Below are 21,625 nucleotides of genomic sequence, written 5' to 3'. Positions count from 1 at the left end.
CTTCCTGTAAGCCTGTGGAACTGTGAGCCAATTAAACCTCTTTACTTTATAAATTACCCAGTCTCAGGTATTTCTTTATAGCAATGTGGGAACAGAATAATACAACTATAGAAAAGAAATCAAATCAATAAAACCAAGAATGCAAAGAAGGCAAGAGATCAAGGTCTCAACTTATTAATGGGAAGAATGAGGGCAAAAAAAGTGTCATTTATAGACGGTTTCAGAATTTCCAAACTTGCAGGAGAGGGGAAAAAAAAGTTAATACGACTAGGTTAAATTGTCCTATTAAGAGATAAATGCAATTTTGTACAAGGTAACCTTGTGATGGAACCCTTGTATATTTCGACTGCAGTGATGTTCACAGGAAATCTACATAAAATTACTTACGACTAAACAGGCACAGGGATGGGTGAATGTAAAACCGGTGAAATCTGAATAAGGTTGTATCAATGTCAATTTTCTGAGTACAAAATTGTACTATAGTTATGCAAGGTGTTACCATAGGTGGAAACTGGGTGAATATACACAAGATCTACATCTCTCTGTATTATTTCTTACAACTGTATACGAATCTACAATGATCTTTTTAAAAAGTTTTATAAAATGTAAAACAAACAAACAAACAAACAAAAAGGACAAACTTCCAGGTCAGGCACAGTGGCTCACACCTACAACCCCAGCACTTTGGGAGCCAAGGTGGGTGAATCACTTGAGCCCAGGAGTTTGAGACCAGCCTGGGCAACATGGTGAAGCCCCATCTCTACAAATAACACAAAAATTAGCCAGGTATGGTGGTGTGCACCTGCAGTCCCAGCTACTTGGGAGGCTGAGGCAGGAGGATCACTTGAGTCCAGGAGATGGAGGTTGCAGTGAGCCAAAATTACACCATTGCACTCCAGCGTGGGTGACAGAGCAAGATTCTGTCTCAAAAAAAAAAAAAAAAAAAAAAAAAAGACAAACTTCCAAATTGGAAAGGGGGAAGATTTCAGGGAGAAATAAAAGTCCAGCTCAGTTACATGAATGTTTGATGCTTATGAAAGGCAAGGAAAGCAAAATGGTGTAAAATTACTGAAAATAAACATATGGGCAAAAAAGACCTATCAGGTACACACAAAACTGACAGAGAGGCAAGAGTCATATAAGACAATGTAGACTCCCAGGCAAAAATCATCAAACAGGGCAAAAAAGATACTTTATATTTTTTAAGATAAAATCCACTAAGAACAATTACACATATTATCTTTAAGGCTGAATTCAACCAAAATCATAATCACAGTAAATATCTAACATACTTTGCTTACTGATTTGTTGGCTTTGAGAAAACAACAAATTAAGGATATAGTATCTTACAACAAATGTGTCAAGTCAAATAACAGGGAAAGGATAGTTTATCAAATAAATGTTTTAGGAAAATGTCCAGCAATTTGGAAAAATAAATTTGCGATAGTATGGCATAGCAACCATTTTTAAAAATCTAAATCTATGATAACAGAATGTGTACAAAGAGCATTTTAATAATCTTGGGGTGGAAACCCAGAGGCCATAAAGGAAAACAACAGCAGAACTGGCAACATAAATAATAAAGACCTTTATACAGCAAAAGCCCCAAGAAACACTAAAAAATAGACTATGACAAAATACTAGCAAATGGTGAACCAAATCATTAATAGCCACAATATGTAAAGAGCTATTACAAATCAATTAGAAAAGAGGAACATTTCAACAGAAACCTAAGCAAAGGATATGATCATGCAAGTAAAAACGAATACAAATGACCAACAAACATACAGATAGTCAACCCCATCAATAAGCAAAGAAATGCAACACTAAAACAATAAAACAGTATTTTTCATCCACAAAATTACTAAATATAAAAAAAAATCATTTCATCTTAGCAAGTCTCTCAAGTTTCTGCATGTCATATAAGCAGAGGCACTGATGGCCTTTATTTTTCATCTTTTCAATGGTGTTCACACAGCAAATAGCCTTGGCAGATAAAGAGATGTCTCCCTCTGGTACAGAGGGCAGGTTTGTTTACCATGCAGGAAAATAAAGATAATGTCTCCCTCTCTGGCAAAGATCAGACACGTTTATTTGCAGCCCACTATGAAAGATTCAGGTTCCCTAAACTAAGGATTCCTCTCTTGTAACACAACCTACTTCACCTGCTAGTGTCACTGGGCTCTTGTCACATCACCCTGTGGAAATCAGGGCTCCAGCAAATCAGCATAAGATGATCCTCTGGCTACCGTTACTGTTGTGCTTTGTCTCTCAGTCAGGAGTCTCATATTTTCTGCCAGTTTCCATGAAACTGTTAGCTTGCAAGTAGGGTATGATCTCAGATCCTTGACAATTATTCGCAATGTGATGTGGCAAAAGCAGCATTTTAACAAATTGTCTAAATTTACTCTTACCAACAACTTTTGAGGAGTACTTTGGCAGAATCTCTCATAATTTAACACTTATGTGTAGCCTCTGACCTAGCAATTCCATATCTTAGGAAATAAACTAACATGCAAATATGACAATATACAGAATAAATACAAAAATGATCCTTGCAGTTCTGTTTGTAATAAATTTGGAATAATGCCAACAGGGGATTGGCTAAATAACTTTTGGGTTATTCCTACAATGAAGTATCAGAAAGACTTACAAAAAAGACAAGATACTATTATATGCACTGACACAGAAGGATGTTCATCCATTAAGTGGAAGCTATAGAAAATTATACATGGTACACTGCCATTTATGAAACAAAAGTAGACTTAAATCTATTATTTTTTAAATCTGCAAGCAGTGATTATGGAACAACGTTACTGGGTAGGTGGGCACACAGCACTTTCACTTCCTCCTTTGAGGATTTCTGTATTGCTTGATCTTTTTTAAAGAATGTATGCATTTATTTCATGAGCTAATGAGGTTTTAAGTGTCCACAGTAACAACATCTTAAAATTTATTATATTTGAGATATCCAGTTGGGATGGTAAAATACAAATGGATATGAGGATGTCCCAGGGAACACTTCAGCCATTTATCTCTCAGATAACCATTTTTTTCTCTTAGAAACCAGGTACAGAACATCCTAAATCATAGGTGATGGGGAGAGGCACACTACAGTTACTATGATACAGTGCAAAGTCAAAAGGCATGCAGATTTTTAATCAGGCTACTTCTCCATGTAACTGTAAGGAGCAACTCTAACCCCAAGTTCTGAGTGAACAACAGAAGGGATTTATTTACTAACAGTTAATGATTCAACTGACCATGGAAAAAGCAAGCTAAAATAAACGAATCTCAATAACTGGCAGGAAAATTTTAAAGAGGCAAGAGGTAAAGAAAGGGAATCAACTTGCCCCCACTAAATGTGTTCATTTAAAAAATATTTAGTGATGTCTACAATATGCCAGGCATCGTTCCAATCCCTAAACATTAAAACACATTATAAACCTAGAGCAATAAGAGCGTCACAGAAGCCAGGATCACCACAGGGAGCCAAAGAACACTGCACGACCGTTCAGAAAGTCCCAAGAATACAAGAGAATTTAGGGCCTATGGTATTTATAGGACTGATCAGCAGGGAAAAATAGAATTCAACAAATGATGATGCAGTCAGTAACAAAATTATAAAGTTAGAGCCTTCTTATCTCACACTAAATATGAATAAGATCATTAACAATACTAGAAGAAAACGGAGGTGGATATTTATATATAATTCATGTAGATAAAGGCCTTTTTTAAAGGACGTTGAAGTTAGATCCGCGAAGTTAAGATCGAGAATGTCAACCACAGCAAAATGAAGAGGATGAGACTAACACAGTAAAGAAAGAAGGGGTAGTTTTTGTTAACTGACCATATGTGCAAGCACCATATGTACCATTGTGCAGAGTACTATAACTGCATTACTTCATCATTGCGTGAGTAAAGAAATTATCTATCTTACAATGAGCTGATTTATCTGATTTTCAAGTCAGTAACAGAAGGGAAGAGTTCGAAAACGCAGAGTTCAGAAAAGCCAACTTTTGGGACAGAAGTTAAAAACAAAGTTAGTACTCAGAACACAAGTATGGAAAGAAGAATCCAATTCAAGGAACTTTTAGAGTGCCTACTAGAGCATAATGCACATTTCCCCCAAGTCCTTAATCTGATAAAGGACTATTGGAGCGTTCATGACTCTGCATGAATCTCTCTCTACTCAACCAACAGATACAATATGCGATATAGGATAATGGAGGCAGGAAGTGAGCCTGAAAGAAAAAAATATATACCTATACCTGAACTTAAGAAACCGAGGAGTGCACGCAAGCAGCAGAAAAGGCAGCTTGTGTCTGCGAACAGACCCTGTCCACAGAGATCCCTGCACCTGGTGCATAAAGCCAGCCGGGCATCAGGCCGACGCAATTACCTGACTACAAGCTTATACCATCTTCACCTTCTATAATAGTTATTTGTATACTGTATTTCAATCTGTGAATGCATCTCGAAGCTTTGTGGCAATGATCACTGGGAAATCAAGGAAATCCAAAACCACCCGTTATAAATATGTTGACAAGGAGGCCAAGTAGATGGTCATCATCACACTCTAGGGGCACCCCTAAACCTAAACATCGAAACAAGGTTGTAGCCGGGCACCTTGTAGCAGTCCTGAAGAAAGAAAACATAGGCCTGGTTAGGCAAAAACCATCGGATGTCAGAGGGAAATCAAGGGAGCAGGCACAGGAGTCACAAGCACAGGCTTGTGTGTGGCCGACGCGTGGCTGACGGGGCAGCACAGAGCGCGGGTGTGGGCGACCCGCAGTCCCCCCTGGTGTAAACAACCCTGAGCCGCGCACACTTCCGGACGACGCCTCACAGCCTGCAGGCAGACTGTAGCGTAGAAACAGCCCGAAGCACGTCAGCAGTTCTCAGGGGCCCCAGCAAGCCCCGCAAGCGTGAAGCGGGGGCGCAGGAGAGCGGGCGGGGAGGGGCCGGCAGCGGGGGCCCCTGCCAGGCGTTCAGACTCCCCAAAGCGCGGAGCTGCGCGTTGGCTCGGCCCCGGCCCCGCCCCAGTGCCGAAGGAAGAAGACGGAGACCCTCGGGAGGGAGAAATAAAGGAAGGGCCGTACCCTGCAGGGTCCGGGAGAGGCGCGCGCAGCGGGCTCCACCAGCGACCAGGCAGTGCGAGAAGGCCTGGGTGCGGGGGCGGCTCCCCGGCTCTCTGGCCGCTGCACAACCACTGCAACCCCGGCCAGCGCGACCCGGAAGGAAGACGCTGAGGCCGCGAGGAGGGCCGGGGCGGGGAGGTGGGGCGGGGCCGAGGAGGCGGGGCGGGGCCTGGAGGGAGGCGGGTCGGGCCAGAAGTAAAGCCGGGCGTTTCTCCGGTGAGAGGTGCTTTGGGTCCTATGGACAGCCCGCTCCCAGGCCAGGGGGAGGAGCTTCCTGCTGGCTTTCCCTCTCCACTGGGGCTTAAGTGTAAAGGGCCTAGATAATATAGAGTGGGCAGTGGCTACAAATCCTCTTCGGAATAATCTCCTCCAAGTACTGGCTCGCCTTGTGTAGTGTAGTCCTGCTAGGACTTCTTCAGTCCAGATTTGGTGGATCAGGTGATACGTAGGTAATACGGCTGGTACGCATACGCAGAGGAAAAGTATAATATACATTATATGCACTCTAAAGGTATAATTCACCTAGTTTACAAACCTCCTCTGCCCTGTATACAAATCCTGCCTGCAGGCTCATTTCCATACCAACGTTCAGAAGCCTCTGACCATTACCTCTGATGAAGAAGATGGTCTGGCAGTCTCTCTTACTCATTTTGATTTATTTTTGGTAGCTTCAGTATGGCCCTTTTTTTTTTTTTTTAACGGAGTCTCGCTTTGTTGCCAGGCTGGAGTGCAGTGGCGCGATCTTGGCTCACTGCAACCTTCACCTCCCAGGTTCAAGATTCTCCTGCCTCAGCCTCCCGAGTAGCTGGGACTACAAGGGCGCGCCACCACGCCCAGCTAATATTTTGTATTTTTAGTAGAGACGGGGTTTCACCATACTGGCTAGGATGGTCTTGATCTCCTGACCTTGTGATCCGCCCACCTCAGCCTCCTAAAGTGCTGGGATTACAGGCGTGAGCCACCACGCCCGGCTTTGGCACTTTTTTTTAGTTTGCATCATGTTTGTCTTGTTACAAAATATCCACTAAGATGGAAAATATTTAGTAAAATGTTGAACTACACATTATTTGCTGTCTGAATGCTCCTAATGAGGCAAAACAGTAAGGATATTTACTTATATATGAACAGAATCAATACACGATATGCAGTATATATGGTATACGAAAAAATTAAAATTTTTATTTTCTTCAACTTTTTGATGCACAATAGCTGTACGTATTTTCATGGTACACGTGATAATTTGATTCATTTCTGTAATCAAATCAGCATAACTGGGTTACTCATCCCCTTAAATATTTATCTTTTCTTTGTGCTAGGAACATTCAAATTATTCTCTTCTAGCTATTTTGACATGTACTATTGATTAATGTTAACTATAGTCATCCTACTGATCTATGGAACACCAGGTCTTATTTCTTCTAAGTGTATGTTTCTTCTAAGTGTATGTTTATCTCCCTTTGTTCCGTCACGGCCCGCCCCGCCTCCAATACTTCTCACTCTCTGAGATCCACTTTCCGAACTCCCACATATGAGTGAGAACATGCATTCTTTGTTTTTCCGTGCTTGGCTTATTTCACTCGTCATAATGACCTCCAGTTCTATCCATGTTGCTGCAAATAAAAGAATTTTGTGGAGGGTTTTATGGCTGAATAATATTCCATTGTGTATATGTACCCCATTTTCTTTATCCATTCATCTGCTGCATGGACACTTAGGTCCTAAATCTTGGCTATTGTAAATAGTGCTGCAATAAACAGAAGTGCAGATATCTCTTCGATATATGTATGTCCTTTCTTTTGGATCTATACCCAGTAGTGGAATTGCTGGATCATATAGTAGTTCTATTTTTAGTTTTCTGAAGAATCTTCATACAGTTTTTCACAGTGGCTCTAGTAATATGCATTCCCACCAACAGCGCACACTGGTTGCCCTTTCTCCACATTCTCACCAGCATCTCTTGTTCCCTGTTTTTTTGTTTTGTTTTGTTTTGTTTGATAAAAGCCATTCTCGCTGGGGCAATATAGCTCATTGTTTTGATTTGCATTTATCTGATGATTAGTGATACGGAGCATTTTTTCATATACCTGTTGGCCATTTGCATGTCTTCTTTTGAGAAATGCCTGTTCAGATCTTTTGCCCATTTTTTAAATTGGATTGTTTTTGTTTTTGTTTTTGCTTTCCTATTGAGTTGTTTGAGCTTCTTATATAAAATATTCTGGTTATTAATCCCTTGCTAATTAAATAGTTTGCAAATATTTTCTCCCATTCTGTGGGTTGTCTCTTCACTTGATTTTTTCCTTTGCTATGCAGAAGCTTTTTAGCTTGATGTTATCCCATTTGTCTGTCTTCACTTTTGTTGCCTATGCGTTTGAGATCTTAACCAAAAAGATAAGATCTTGCCCAGACTTATGTCATGGAGCCTTTTCCCTATGTTTTCTTCTAGAAGTTTCATGGTTTTGAGTCTTAAATTTAAGCCTTTAATCCATTTTGAGTTGACTTTTCTATATGGTGAGAGATAAGTTTCTAATTTTATTTTACTGCATGTGGGCATTAGTTTTTCCCAACACTATTGAACAGACTGTCCTTTCTCCATTGTGTGTTCTTGGCACCTTTTGTTAAAAAGCAATTGACCATAGATGTGTGGCTTTATTTCTGGCCTCTATATTCTGTTCCATTGGTTAATTTTTCCATTTTTATGCCACTACCATGCTGTTTCGATTGCAATAGCTTTGTAAAATATTTTGAAGTGAGGTATTGTGATGACTTCAGCTTTGTTCTTTTTGCTCAACATTGTTTTCTCTATCCAGGATTTTCTGTGGTTCCATACAAATTTTAGGATTTTTTGTTCTATTTCTGAGAAGAACGTCATTGATATGTTAGAGATTGCATTGAATATGTAGATTGCATATGGGCATTTTAACTATTCCTCCAATCCATAAACACAGAATATCTTTCCATTTTTTGCATCTTCTCTAATTTCTTTCATCAGGGTCTTATAGTTGGAGTATACAGATCTTTCACCTCCTTGGTTAAATTTATTCCTAAGTACTTTATTTTATGGGTTGTTTTTGTAGCCATTGTAAGTGGGATTGTTTTCTTGATTTTTTTTCAAATAGTGTGCTTTTTGTGTACAGAAATGCTACTGATTTTTGTATGTTGATTTTATATCCTGCAAACTTACTAAATTTATTAGTTATAACAGCTTTTTTAGTGGAGTATTTAGGGTTTTCTAGATATAAGGTCATGTCATCTGCAAACAAGGACCATTTAACTTCTATACAATTTTGATGCCTTATTTTTTTTTTCTTACCTAACTGCTCTGGCTAGGACTGCCAGTACTATGTTGAATAGAAGTGAGAAAGTGGACATCCTTGTCTTGTTCCAGTTCTTAGAAGAAAAGCATTCAACTTTTGTCTATTCAGTATATTAGCTGCTGTGGGCTTGTCATATATGGCTTTTACTGTATTGAAGTACATTCCTTTTATACCTAATTCACTGAGCTTTTATCAGAGAAAAATAATGGATTTTGTCAAATGTTTTTCTGTATTGAAATGATCAATGTGGTTTTTGTCCTTCATTCTGTTAAAGTGTTGTATCACATTTATTAATTTGCTTTATGTTGAATCATTCTTGCATGTCTGCTATGAATCCTACTTGACCATGGTTAGTGATCTCTTTTGTTGAAGATTTTTGCATTTATATTCATCAGGGGTACTGGCTTATAAGCTTTCTTTTTTTGTTATGTCCTTGCCTGATTTTGCTATCAGGGCAATGCCTGCCCCATAGAAGGACCTTGGCAGTATTTCCTCCTCTTCAATTTTTTGGAAGAGTTTGAGAAGAATTAGAATTTGTTATTTAAATGTTTGATAGAAGTAAAGTCAACATGTCCTGGGCTTTTCTTTAATAGGAAACCTTTTATACTAATTCAATCTGCCACTCACTATTCACAATAGCAAAGACTTGGAATCAACCCAAATGTCCATCTGTGACAGACTGGATTAAGAAAATGTGGCACATATACACCATGGAATACTACGCAGCCATAAAAAAGGATGAGTTTGTGTCCTTTGTAGGGACATGGATGCAGCTGGAAACCATCATTCTCAGCAAACTATCGCAAGATCAGAAAACCAAACACCGCATGTTCTCACTCATAGGTGGGAACTGAACAATGAGATCACTTGGACTCGGGAAGGGGAACATCACACTCCGGGGCCTATTATGGTCAGGGGGGAGAGGGGAGGGATTGCATTGGGAGTTATACCTGATGTAAATGATGAGTTGATGGGTGCTGATGAGTTGATGGGTGCAGCACACCAACATGGCACAAGTATACATATGTAACAAACCTGCACGTTATGCACATGTACCCTAGAACTTAAAGTATAATTAAAAAAAAAAAAAAGTTCAATCCACCACTTGTTACTGATCTGTTTACATTTTCTATAGCTTCATGATTCGGTACTGGTAGGTTGTATGTGTCCAGAAATGTTTCCCTTTTGTCTGGGTTACCAAATTTGTTGGCATAGCATTGTTCCTAATAGTTTCTTCTGATCTTTATATTCCTCTGGTATCAGTTGTAATGTCTCCTTTTTTATCTCTGACTTTATTTATTTGGGTCATTTCTCATTTTTTCTTAGTCTGGCTAAAGGTTTGTTGATTTTGCTTATCTTTTCAAAAAATCTAATATGATAATTTGAATGAGATCCTGGAACAGAAAATGAAGGTTAGTAGAAAAACTAGTGAAATGAGAATGAAGAGTAGAATTTATTTAATAATAATACACCAATACTGGTTTCTTAGTTGTAATAAACATACTATTGTAACGTGAGCTTTTAACAATAAAGGAAAACTAGATGAGTGATATATGGGAACCCTGTATTATCACTACAACTCTTTTGTAAATGTCAGTCTATTCACTGGAACTTTTCTGTAAATCTAAATCTATTATAAAATTAAAACTGGATTAAAAAATAAATATAATAAGTAAATAAGACTGATCTGTTTAGCGTTGCTGCTGAGACTTCATTGAGTTGATAAGCATCAACTCAGTGCTCAAATTCAGTCCAGCAGTGGTTTCTTAATCCTAGATAACTTCTAAAGTTTTTATTTAAGTATAAAGTTTATTCAGAAAATAACACAAAAGATGAGTGTACACACCCTTGTATTCACCATTCAGATAAAAAAAAAAATCACCAGTACTCAGAAACCTCCCAGATTCTCTCTTAAATCTCTTCCTCTTACTCCTGCCCAAAGGTAACCATTGTCCTGAATTCTAACACCAGAGATTAATTTTCCTAAGTTTTGACCTTTAGGTAGATGGGATCATACATTACACACTCTTCTGAGTCTGGCTTCTTTCTCACAATATTAGTTTTGCAAGGGTTATTCATGTTGTCAAGTGTAGTGATAGTTTCTTGAGTTTCTATTATATAAATATACCATAATTTATTTATCTGTTCTACTCTTGATAAACATTGAGCTGTTTTTAGTTTTGATTATTGTAAGCAATACTGCTATTAACATTCTTGTTCTTATCTTTTGGGTGCATATCCGTTGCATTTCCCTCCATACATTTTCATCTCTTCAATGTTTAAGAGATGTGGAATTTGGTGCTATTATTTATTTAGTTTTTTTGTTCACCTTTGTTTGTAATGGCACTTTAAGTGCTGCTTAGAAATAAAAAGTTCTTATTTAAAGAAAGGAAAAGCCTAGGAGAATGTTAGATTTCTGTGACTAGATGGAATTTTGGTCATCATTGCTCAATCTACCCTTCCTCCAACCTTCACATCTCAAGAGCCATGTTATTGTCATGCTTTGTTTGCTGGGCAGGAGAACCAAGTGAGGCCAAGAAAAAAAAAAAAAAAAAAAAAAAAAGGGCGATGCTTATCAGTTAGTGATGGCCCTGATTTAATGGGTGAACTAATGCCTAGTTATTAAATGGAATGTTGTTTGGAAATGAATAGCTTCCCACGCTGTAACAGCACTATTACAAATAAAGAAAGTCCCAACAAGGCTTAATTGTGCATAAAGTCACCAACTCAGCAAGCTGGTTATGATCTATTCTATGTGAGCTTCAAAAGTTGCAATGTTCTACTCAGATGGGGAGGCGGGCAAAAAAAGCAGCAGGTTCAAAACTCTTCTTTGTCCCTAACTCTTGAAACACTCACCATCATACCCTTGACTATTTTCAAATAATTTTTCTTTATCTTAAAATAAAATGTCTACCAATTATTAACTTTCAGGACTGTAAGTATGCATGACAATGTCAGAGGGTAGAGAATCAGAACATTGCAGAGGGCCAAAAATGTCTTCACAATAAGTTCCCTTTGATTTTCTATCATTGGTTTCTAAGAAAGTTCTTCTCTCAAGTCAAGATCTCTCAGAAAATGCAACTCCATACATTTTCTACATAAGTCAGCTAAAATAATTTATCCTTCTGTGAAATCTTAGGTTAACTAGTTTGTTGGAAAGCGGAGTTCAGTCAATCATATTAGTTCAAGATTTTTAATATCCTAGTGGCCAAAGAGCATGAACAGTAGCCAATAGGACTAATTTTGGAGTCTAATTTTTTCTTTAACTTCTTATAGTCCGTATAAAGGTTTCAATTAATATTAATCTGCCACAATATTAATCTAGAAGCAGTCACAGTTATTAAAAAGAAAACCATGATTTTATTTCATTTACTTATTTATTTGTTTACTTTTTGAGATGAAGGCTCACTCTGTCACCCAAGCTGGAGTGCAATGGCATGATCTCGGCTTACTGCAACATCTGCCTCCCAGGTTCAAGTGATTCTCCTGTCTCAGCCTCCCAAGCAGCTGGGATTACAGGCGTGCACCACCACACCCAGCTAATTATTTGTATTTTTAGTAGAGACAGGGTTTCACCATGTTAGTCAGGCTGGTCTCAGACTCCTGACCTCAAGTGATCTACCCGCCTCTGCCTCTCAAAGTGCTGGGATTACAGGTATGAGCCACCGCACAAAACCTATTTATTTATTTTTGAGACAGAGTCTCGCTCTGTCGCCCAGGCTGGAGTGCAGTGGCACGATCTCAGCTCACTGCAGCCTCTGCCTCCTGGGTTCAAGCGATTCTCATGCCTCAGTCTCCCGAGTAACTGGGATTACAGCCGTGCACTACCACACTTCACTAATTTTTGTATTTTCAGTAGTGATGGGATTTTACCGTGTTGGCCAGGCAGGTCTCAAACTCCTGGCCTCAAGTAATCTGCCTGTCTGGGCCTCCCAAAGTGCTGGGATTACAGGGGTGAGCCACCACACCCGACCCAAAAACTAGAATTTTAAAAAGAAGCCCAAATCCATGGAGTCCAAATGCTTTTTTTTTTATAGATGAGGAAACTGAGGCTTAGAGAGACAAAATGAATTCCCCAAATCAGAGTGACAGAGCTGTCAATGAAATCTAGTTCTGTGACTTTAAATTCAAAAATTTGGGTTTTTCTTATGATATCATATTTCTTTACACTTCAATAAACTTAACTAAATATGCTCCCATATTAGCATAACCTTGAAGTAGCTGAATATAATAGAAGGAAAAATTGAACTTGGAATTAGGAAGACCTGCTATCCAGCTCTGCCATTTTAGTAGTTCTGTGATCCTAGATAAGTTGCAACTTCTCTGAATTTTCTCGCTTTTATGAAACGTTCCTAACTCACAGGTACTGGAGAGATTTAAAAGAGATCATATATATGAAAGTACTTTGTGAGCTACAAGGTAGTATGCAAATGTGTGAATTTTATTAATATTTATTAAAACACGTGGAAGATCAGTAATTGAGCCTTTCCAACACAAAATGTCAGAAGAGAACCTTCAAGTTCATTCTAGTCTAACCCTTTTAATTGTCACCAGAAGAAAGAAAAGCCTAGAAAGACTGGATGACTTACCCAAAGATTTGCGACAAGTTGCTTGCAAAGTGAAGACTTGAATGTAGGTCTCTTAACTTGCAGCTTCCACTGAACAATTTCTAATATCCTTAATAAGTGAATATCAATTACAAGATTCTTTAAAATGATATGATAAAACTTAAAACTGAATTCACACAGGCCTACAAGCAATATTTTGAAATATATTTGAAAAACAAAAGCCTCAGTAATTTGCTCTGTTTGTGCTGTTTTGATTTGATTTGTCTCTTTTACTGTAGCCTGGGTTATATACTCAAAAACTTAGCATTAATCAAGATTGTCAGTGGTCAGGAGTAATGCAGGAGAAATACTACCTAGAGAAAAAGGACCAAAGAGCCCTCTTCCTGAGGTAACTTCACACCTACCAACAGCTAGGAAAATGAAGCTTACGGCCAGGGCCTTGGGTAAGCTCAACTGAGGCTGCAATTCCTTTCCTCCCTACTTTTTCCTTTTTTAAGTGGAAATACTTTCGAAAGAGCTTTTGTGTATCTGTCTTAGGCAGGTGCCTGTGGTCTGTTCATACAGTGACATGCTAATCTATAGAAATTTAAAGTGCATCTTTAAATATCATCCTTTGTGATACTATAACTCTTAAGGGGTTTCTTGGCCAGATTCTTCAGTGCCTTGTTGGGAAAAATTCCTCCGTTTCAGAGTCATTTAAAAAGAAATAAAGAAAATGATTTTTAAAATATGCTTTCCCTTTTTTTCTTTTGGTTATACGTTGGTAGAAGGTCTCTAGAATTTTGAGGTGAAAATGCCTTTGCCTCTTTAATGTGCTGATCAAAAATGTGACCAAGCATTAGAGAAATGCAAATCAAAACCACAACGAGATGCCATCTCATGCCAGTTAGAATGGCGATCATTAAAAAGTCAGGAAACAACAGATGCTGGAGAGGATGTGGAGAAGTAGGAACACTTTTACACTGTTGGTAGGAGTGTAAATTAGTTCAAACATTGTGGAAGACAGTGTGGCGATTCCTCAAGGATGTAGAACCAGAAATACCATTTGACCCAGCAATCCCATTACTGAGTACATAACCAAACGATTATAAATCATTCTACTGTGAAGACACATGCACATGTATGTTTATTGCAGCACTATTCACAATAGCAAAGACTTGGAACCAACCCAAATGTCCATCAATGATAGACTGGATAAAGAAAATGTGGCACATATACACCATGGAATACTATGCAGCCATAAAAAGATGAGTTCATGTCCTTTGCAGGGACATGGATGAAACTGGAAACCATGATTCTCAGCAAGCTAACACAGAAACAGGAAACCAAACACCACATGTTCTCACCCATAAGTGGAAGTTGAACAATGAGAACACCTGGACACAGGGAGGGGAACATCACACACTGGGGCCTGTCAGGGGTGGTGGGGTTGGTGGGGAATAGTGTTAGGAGAAATAGCTAATATAGATGATGGGTTGATGGGTGCAGCAAACCTCCATGGCATGTGTATACCTATACAACAAACCTGCACATTATGCATATGTACCCCAGAACTTCAAGTGTAATAATAATAATAATAAAGTGACCAAGGACAAAGCTCCTTATTATACATCATTCTCTTACTATTTTTTTCTTGCTTATAATTTCAGCCTTTAATGGTGAGAGATTTGATTGCTTTAGAGTAGTGGTCTTTCCTCCAAAACAGATGACTCACAAAGCAAGCCACTAGGAGTACAAGAGGATGATAATCCAGGAAGGGCTGCAGGCAGCATTTTTCCTTCCTCCTGGCTCCTGGCCTCTTGCCCTTTGAGAGTGCTTGTGGCTGCCAGGGCAGTATAAACAAATGGGAGCTGGATCAGACAAGATTTAATGATGGTTGGTGTGGTCGATCCATTATAGAACCAAGCACTTTATTTGCTATTTACTAAGTAGATTGCTATTCATATAGTGTTGGACCATTTTATAGGATGAGAGGTCTTGAACTAATTTCATATTTTTATGTTCTATTTCCCTAAAAATGAATACTCTTCCATAGCCATTAGTGCAGCTAGAAGGGAATCCTAATGCAATTACTTAAAAAGAAAACTCTTTAGGGGACTAACACAAGTATTTGAAACTCAAAAGTGTAGAGTTTTGAGCTGCTTTCTTTGAAGGTAGCATTTTGATGGCAGGAGAGGCCATTTTTTGGTAATAACAGTATTAGTATTTTATTCAATCACTAATAAGAATTTATGTTTACTTAAACTACAAGTTAGGTCTTACATATAAATTGTGTTTGGTAGGATATTCTATTCCAATTTGTGCCTCCAACTGCCTCAGACATGTATCTAAGCAGGCATTCTTTTACATAAAATGCCTGACAAATACCATTTGCAGTAAAAGTAGGAACGTCCTACAGGCCAATACTTCTCAAACTTTAATGTGCTTATGAATCTTCTGGAGATCATGTTAAAATGCAGGTTCTGATTCTGGGTGGGGCCTGAGTTCTAAATTAATAACAAGCTCCCAGGTGATACAGATGTCACCGAATCCAGAACTACACCTGAGTAGAAAGTTGTAGGCCATTTCACTTGCAGAATATTTTATCTGAACTATGAAGACTGACCATGAACAGGTACTAAAATTACAAAGCAATGCCTTATCTTTAGCTGGAGACACAAGCCAAGCAAATGGATAGAATCTTGTTAAACATCTATGTTGACTCCTTTAGACAGTTTTTGGATTTCCTTGGGAATGGGGAGAGGTATTCCATATTCTATTTTCATTTTACTGTAAAGGCGGGTGCAAGATAAAAAACCTAGGAGGTGGTGGCACAAGCGGGCATCCCTTTCATTTCAGAAGACTAAATACCTAGCCCTTCTTGCAAGTAATTGAGCAACCCAGTAACCAATATCAGCAGAATTTGGGAGACAGAATTTTGGCATGTACCAAGAATACATGAGCTTGATCAGTTTCACTTTCTATATGTAAAAATTCTAAACCAGTAGTGTCACGTCTGCAGCTGCTGTTGCATTTCGGCCCAACTTTGTTTTCACCAAGTGTGAGTGCAGCACAATGCCACAGAAATGAGGGCATAAGAAAAACATCAGATTTATTATTCATAGCAACAGCTCCAAGTCCAGACAGCTCCAAAGTAAATCTGAGCAAGGACATGCTGTGACTTTGTGACCAAAGACTTAATGTTCTCATATCCTTAGTGGTCTCTGGCACTTTATCAAACCTATAATATTGACTAACTACCAGTAATTGCTGATTTATGGGCAAACTTTTCTCAGCCTTGTTTTCTTCAGGACTCTAACAGACCTTCATCTTCTGAAAATACGTTGAATCACTAAGTTCATGTTCTCTTTGAGCTTTGCTGTTTTTATATCTCAATAGAGGACATCTTGCTTTTTTACCTGTTGCTGTCAATAAGACCTTGTAATACTTTACTTGCCTTAAGTTATCTGTTTGGAAGAAACAGCCACACTTCTATGCATTCACAGAGGGCAATTAATGAGAATAAGGCATGTGGGGAATAAATTTTGTTGTTCTATAATTTTCAAAAGCTCTTTACTTAAGTGCAATAAAATAACAATACAACTAAGAATGATTTCTAAAGAGCATCTAGTCCTTGGTGACAAATAGGTTTCACTTCCAGTGCCATATGATAGAGAAATGTCAGGAGATGTGCCTTTTATTTTCTAATCCAGATCTAATACCAACCAAAACTTCTATTCCATGTTCTTCTTTTCTTTTTTCTTTTCTTTCCTTTTCTTTTCATTATCTGGCACCCTCTATGTAAGATAAAAGTATCAAACAGGCACCAAAATTAAATCTGAGGAAGGATTATACCAAGAGCCTAGGACAACTCTACCAACTTCACCTTACCTTCAAACTTCTCCTACCTCTTGTTTTATCATTAACCAGCACGAGGGGCTCCCCAGAACACATCCATGGCAACTGTTGTTCTCCAGCATATTCAAAGGGACACGTATTGCCCTTGGGTGCTTTGTGACTCATTCCACACTCACGAATGACCACGTTATCGCAAACTTAAATCATGATATAGAATGTTTGTTGCCAATCCACAACTCACAATAGTTGGACACATAGCCGTGTCTCAGGTTCTCATCTATATCCTTTTCCAGGAAAACTTCTGTCAGGTGTCCCCTCCATCACTTTTCACCCTTCATTAGCATTAGGAGGGAAGCAGAGGTTGGTGACAGCATCATCTGGGACCTTACAACAACTTGGAACTGTCCAAGCATAGAAATACATGTTTTCCTACTTATTTCTGGATTCAGGAGAGTGTTAACTGCAGCCAAGATGTCTAGAGGTGATTTAGGTCTCTCTCTGGCATTGGCTGAATTACTTCACTTTCTAGATATTTTGTCAAGTGTGGATAATGGTATCTGCTCTTAAATGTGGTTAATCAAAGAAAATCTGCAAAAGAACTATGCTCTCTCCACAGGAAAAGTTCTAGTCTATATCAAACAAGAGATTATTAAGACATTGATATTTTCAAGCTGAGTTAAGTGTAATTGAATTTTCCACAGTAAATGTACATGTTTAGTGATTCTGTTATTGGTGGGCTGATTCTTGATATGTTAATGAAGACCAACGTATAGTTTTCTTGATTAACCCATGGCTTAGGACTTGTTACTTCAAGCACCAAACAAGGTTCAGAGTTTTTAAAGCATTACATCCAATATATCAATTAATCATCTTAGGAATTAGTGTAAAACTAGCACAGATCCCTGTTTATGGAAAGAGGTGGTTATGTTAGTTGGAATGCTGCAACTGAAAAAAAAATTCTCAAATATCAAATAATTGATATTAATATATTTGAATGGAAGATGTACATTATATTGTTAGTGAGATATAATTCATAAATGTGTCCATGTTCTAAATAACTACTTTATGTGGTTTATCTCACTTCCAAAATAGACACTATTCCATATATCTAGCAAATATTTTGAGATAGCAAAATGCTAACACATTTTCCAAATTAAAGTAGGAACTATAGTAAAGTATTGAAATTTCTTTCTTGCTCTTTCTTATAATATTTGCTATCACTTTTGATGCTCAAATTTTCACATTTAGCTGCTACTAGGGTTTGTTAATTTGTAATCAGACCTGAATAATTAGTATAAACTTCCAGTTACTATCCAAATTAAACACTAGATGTGTGTCATAACTTGCCATCACTCAAATTCCTTGGTTTTCCCAGGTAGGCCCTTCAGACCCTTTGCAAATTTATACACAAAGTTAAGTCCAAATAGTTAGAACCATAATTTATAGAAATGCTGAAGGAAATGATATATCAATATATATTGCATGAAATATACATGTGCACACACACACATACATATACACGAACACACACCCCTAGTCTCAAGTCAAGGCCTCTCATCAGTTTAAAATACCTAAAGCTTATCATAATATATAACATATAAACCTTTTTATAATATTTTATCATTCCTTTTCAGTTAGAAATTTAACTCAACAAATTTGTTTTGATGATTTATTATGTGAAAGGCACTATGCTAAATGTTGTAGGAGAAATAAAGACTAACAAGGACCTCACTATCAAGCCAAGGACATAATCCATGTGTACAAATAATCCACAAGAAGAGGGTTTAAAAGTATCACGAATAAAATTCTATGGGAGCATAAAATAAGACAAGACTGACACTAGGACCAGCTTTTTAAAAGAGTTGGCATACTGAACTGAGCTTAAAAAAAATAGGTACAATTTCTAGGATTTCCCAACAAAGACAGTAGCATGAACAAAAGCATGCAGGGGTACTGTTGTTTGAATTTTGTCCCCTCCAAAACTCATGTTGAAATTTAATTGCCATTGTAACAGTATTAAGAGGTGGGACCCCTAAGAGGTGATTAGGCCATGAGGACTCTACCCTTATGGATGGGATTGGTGCCATTATCACAGGATGACTTCGGTCCTCTCTTGGCCCTTCCTCCTTCCACCATGAGATGACACAGCAAGAAGGCCCTCACCAGATGCTAGCACCTTGATATTGTACTTCTCAGCCTCCAAAGCTGTCAGTCAATACATTTCTCTTCATTATAAATTACCCAGTCTTAGGTATTCTATTGTAGCAGCAAAAAACAGACTAAGACAAAGGGGAAAAAAGGCTGGAAGTATATTGGGATTGGTGATGAGAGAGGGATTATGGAAAAAACAGTCAAGCATCTCCTTCCTCAAAGTGTTCTACCCAGAATTTCACCTGCTTTCATCAAGACTGTGAAAATAGTTTTTGAGTACAGATTGGTATGTGAAGAAATTCTAAATCAGAAAGTGATTTTCTAAGGAGTACATACACAATAATTTTAATTCTTTAAATTGCCCAGGACAACTGAGGATTGCATTCACTAACATTATAAATTTTCACTGGGAGTCTACAGAGTACTCAAAGAAATGGAAAAGCGAGTCATCTGGTAATGCTTTGTTGGTAACCATCTGACAAGCTCAGTATACAGAGAAGATGGCTGGGAAGGCATAAGAGGTCACTGGGGTAAGAGTCTCTCAGCTGAGAATGCAAGTGCAGGCACTAGGCATTACTCTGTACTCCAGTTGAAACCCACTAGGGAGGGGGAGTAAATTGAGAAAATAATCCTAAAATGGAGGGGCCTGTCTCAATTACCTTGAGTAATTGAATTGCTACCATAATTCATTCAATTATTCAGGTGATGGGTGATCTGTAAACCAATCTGAATGTTTCTTCTCGCCTTACTCCTCACATTCAACTGGTCTCTAAGTCTCGCCCTTATGCCTTTTAAATATTACTTGGATCTGACCCTTCTGACCTCTAACTTATTTCCCTTCTGTTATAGCTGCTATCCCTGCCTTCATGCTTTCTTCCTTCTAATCTATGCCTCACATTGCTGTCAGAGTTGTATTTATAAAGTACAAAATGGTTTGGTGCAAAAGTAATTGTGCTTCTTGCAATGAAAAGTAATTGCAAACCCACGATTCCTTTTGCACCAGCCTAATACACAAATGGTTCAAACTCTTCAATAGCCTCCCACTATCTACAAGATCTGGCCCTAAATTCTATATATGGTACATAATATGCATGACACATTGTTCTCCACTCCCTGCCTCTGTCTCTAGATTCACCTCTACCTAGTCATCCTGTGATGAGCCATATAGAATTATCATGAAAATAAACCCATCTTCCAGAATTTACCATTCAATAACTTTATGCAATGGAAATTTTCAAGGCAGATCTTCACTGGATTAACGAAGAGGACCTCTGTGTGCCTCAAGGTATTTTCAAGCAAAAGAAAAAAAGTTAAAAAAAAAAAAAAAACCCTCAATCCAAACCTTCTAAATTCACTTTGAAAAAGCTTACCTAGTGTAATTCCACAGGAAAAAATCTTTCAAATGGAGTATTTAAAATATTTGAAATCTATATTTTATTATAAATATTTGTTTTATGTATTTATAAATATTTGCTTCTAGTTAACAAGTATATTTTGTATTTTCCTTGCATTTGCTTCTGTGATTAACACTGGTATTTTTATAGTATGAACAGAACCAGAACTCTAATTTGTAAGATTGCATAAATAGGATAAAAAGAATTTGCCTAAGCATGACTTGACTTCTAACTATTGTACAAGAACCAATTATGCTGTCAGAAGTGGCCTATACACAAGCTTAGAAATGAAAAGGGAACCAAGAGACTATTAAAAGAACTCCAAGAAAATACTTTGCACAACTCCATATTAATAAAATCTTAAAGAAATGAACAGTAGTCTAAGAAAATATAAATTACCAAAATTGGCCCTTGAAGAGGTAGAAAACCTAAATAAATCAATTTTTATGGAAAAAATAAAGTTGTCACAGAACTACTCCTCAAAAATGTGCAGGACCCAGATGGTTTTACAGATGAATTATTTCAAACTTTCCAGGAACAAATTGTTTCTATGCTATATAAACTGGTCCAGAACATAGATAAAGAAAGAAACTGTCTCTATTCTTTATATGAAGTCAGCATCCATCTAACAAAGAAAGCACAAACTTCAGAACAATTGCCCTTAAAAGAACTGACTCAAAGCTCCTAAACAAAAGATATGCTTAATTACTTTAAATATTTTTAAATGTTAGAGAATGGCCTAGTAAATTAATTTCAGAAATGCAAGGTTAATTAGATAGTAGAAAATTTATTAATAGATCAAAAGAGAAAAATCGTGTCATCATCCTGTGATACAAAAAGGACAGTTATTTTGATAAACTTGAACTAGGAAAATGCATGCATATTCCACGTTTGCCATAACTATCATCTACTTTTTAAATGGGTATGAAGTGGTTAAACAATAAAACCCTGAGACTCCACAAAGCGTCATAAACTCCAAACATTCCGTACAGTGGAGGAATTTGTTGTGGTCTAATTCTACCTATTCCTTTCTTTCAGAAATGCAGAATGGGTTGCAAAGTGCTTGCCACAGCACTGCTCTGGAGCAGAGAGGGTACAGATTACAGGGAGACAAGGTAGCGAGCAGCGAACACTGCACAGGTATAAAAACCCCACTCCTAGGAAAACAAGCAGCTACAGCAGGCATTTTGCTGAACATGTTGTCGGGGAGGAACACAGCT

The 21,625-nt window shown here is 37.9% G+C and overlaps 1 protein-coding gene across 3 annotated transcripts in view; it reads right to left on the bottom strand.

The window, feature by feature from the left end:
* Positions 1-5,307, bottom strand: part of FBXL4 (F-box and leucine rich repeat protein 4) — a 78,327-nt gene extending 73,020 nt beyond the window's left edge. For 2 of the 3 annotated variants that reach the window (XM_010367680.2, XM_030928745.1), the window contains exon 1: positions 5,103-5,307. The gene's annotated coding sequence lies outside the window, so the exon portion shown is untranslated. The remainder of the gene's footprint in view (positions 1-5,102) is intronic. The other variant, XM_030928744.1, reaches the window with a different exon arrangement.
* Positions 5,308-21,625: the final 16,318 nt, after the last annotated feature.

This window comes from Rhinopithecus roxellana, chromosome 4 (assembly GCF_007565055.1).
Source record: "Rhinopithecus roxellana isolate Shanxi Qingling chromosome 4, ASM756505v1, whole genome shotgun sequence".
In the NCBI taxonomy this organism is placed as follows: Eukaryota; Metazoa; Chordata; class Mammalia; order Primates; family Cercopithecidae; genus Rhinopithecus; species Rhinopithecus roxellana.
This window is presented reverse-complemented; position numbering and strand designations above follow the sequence as displayed.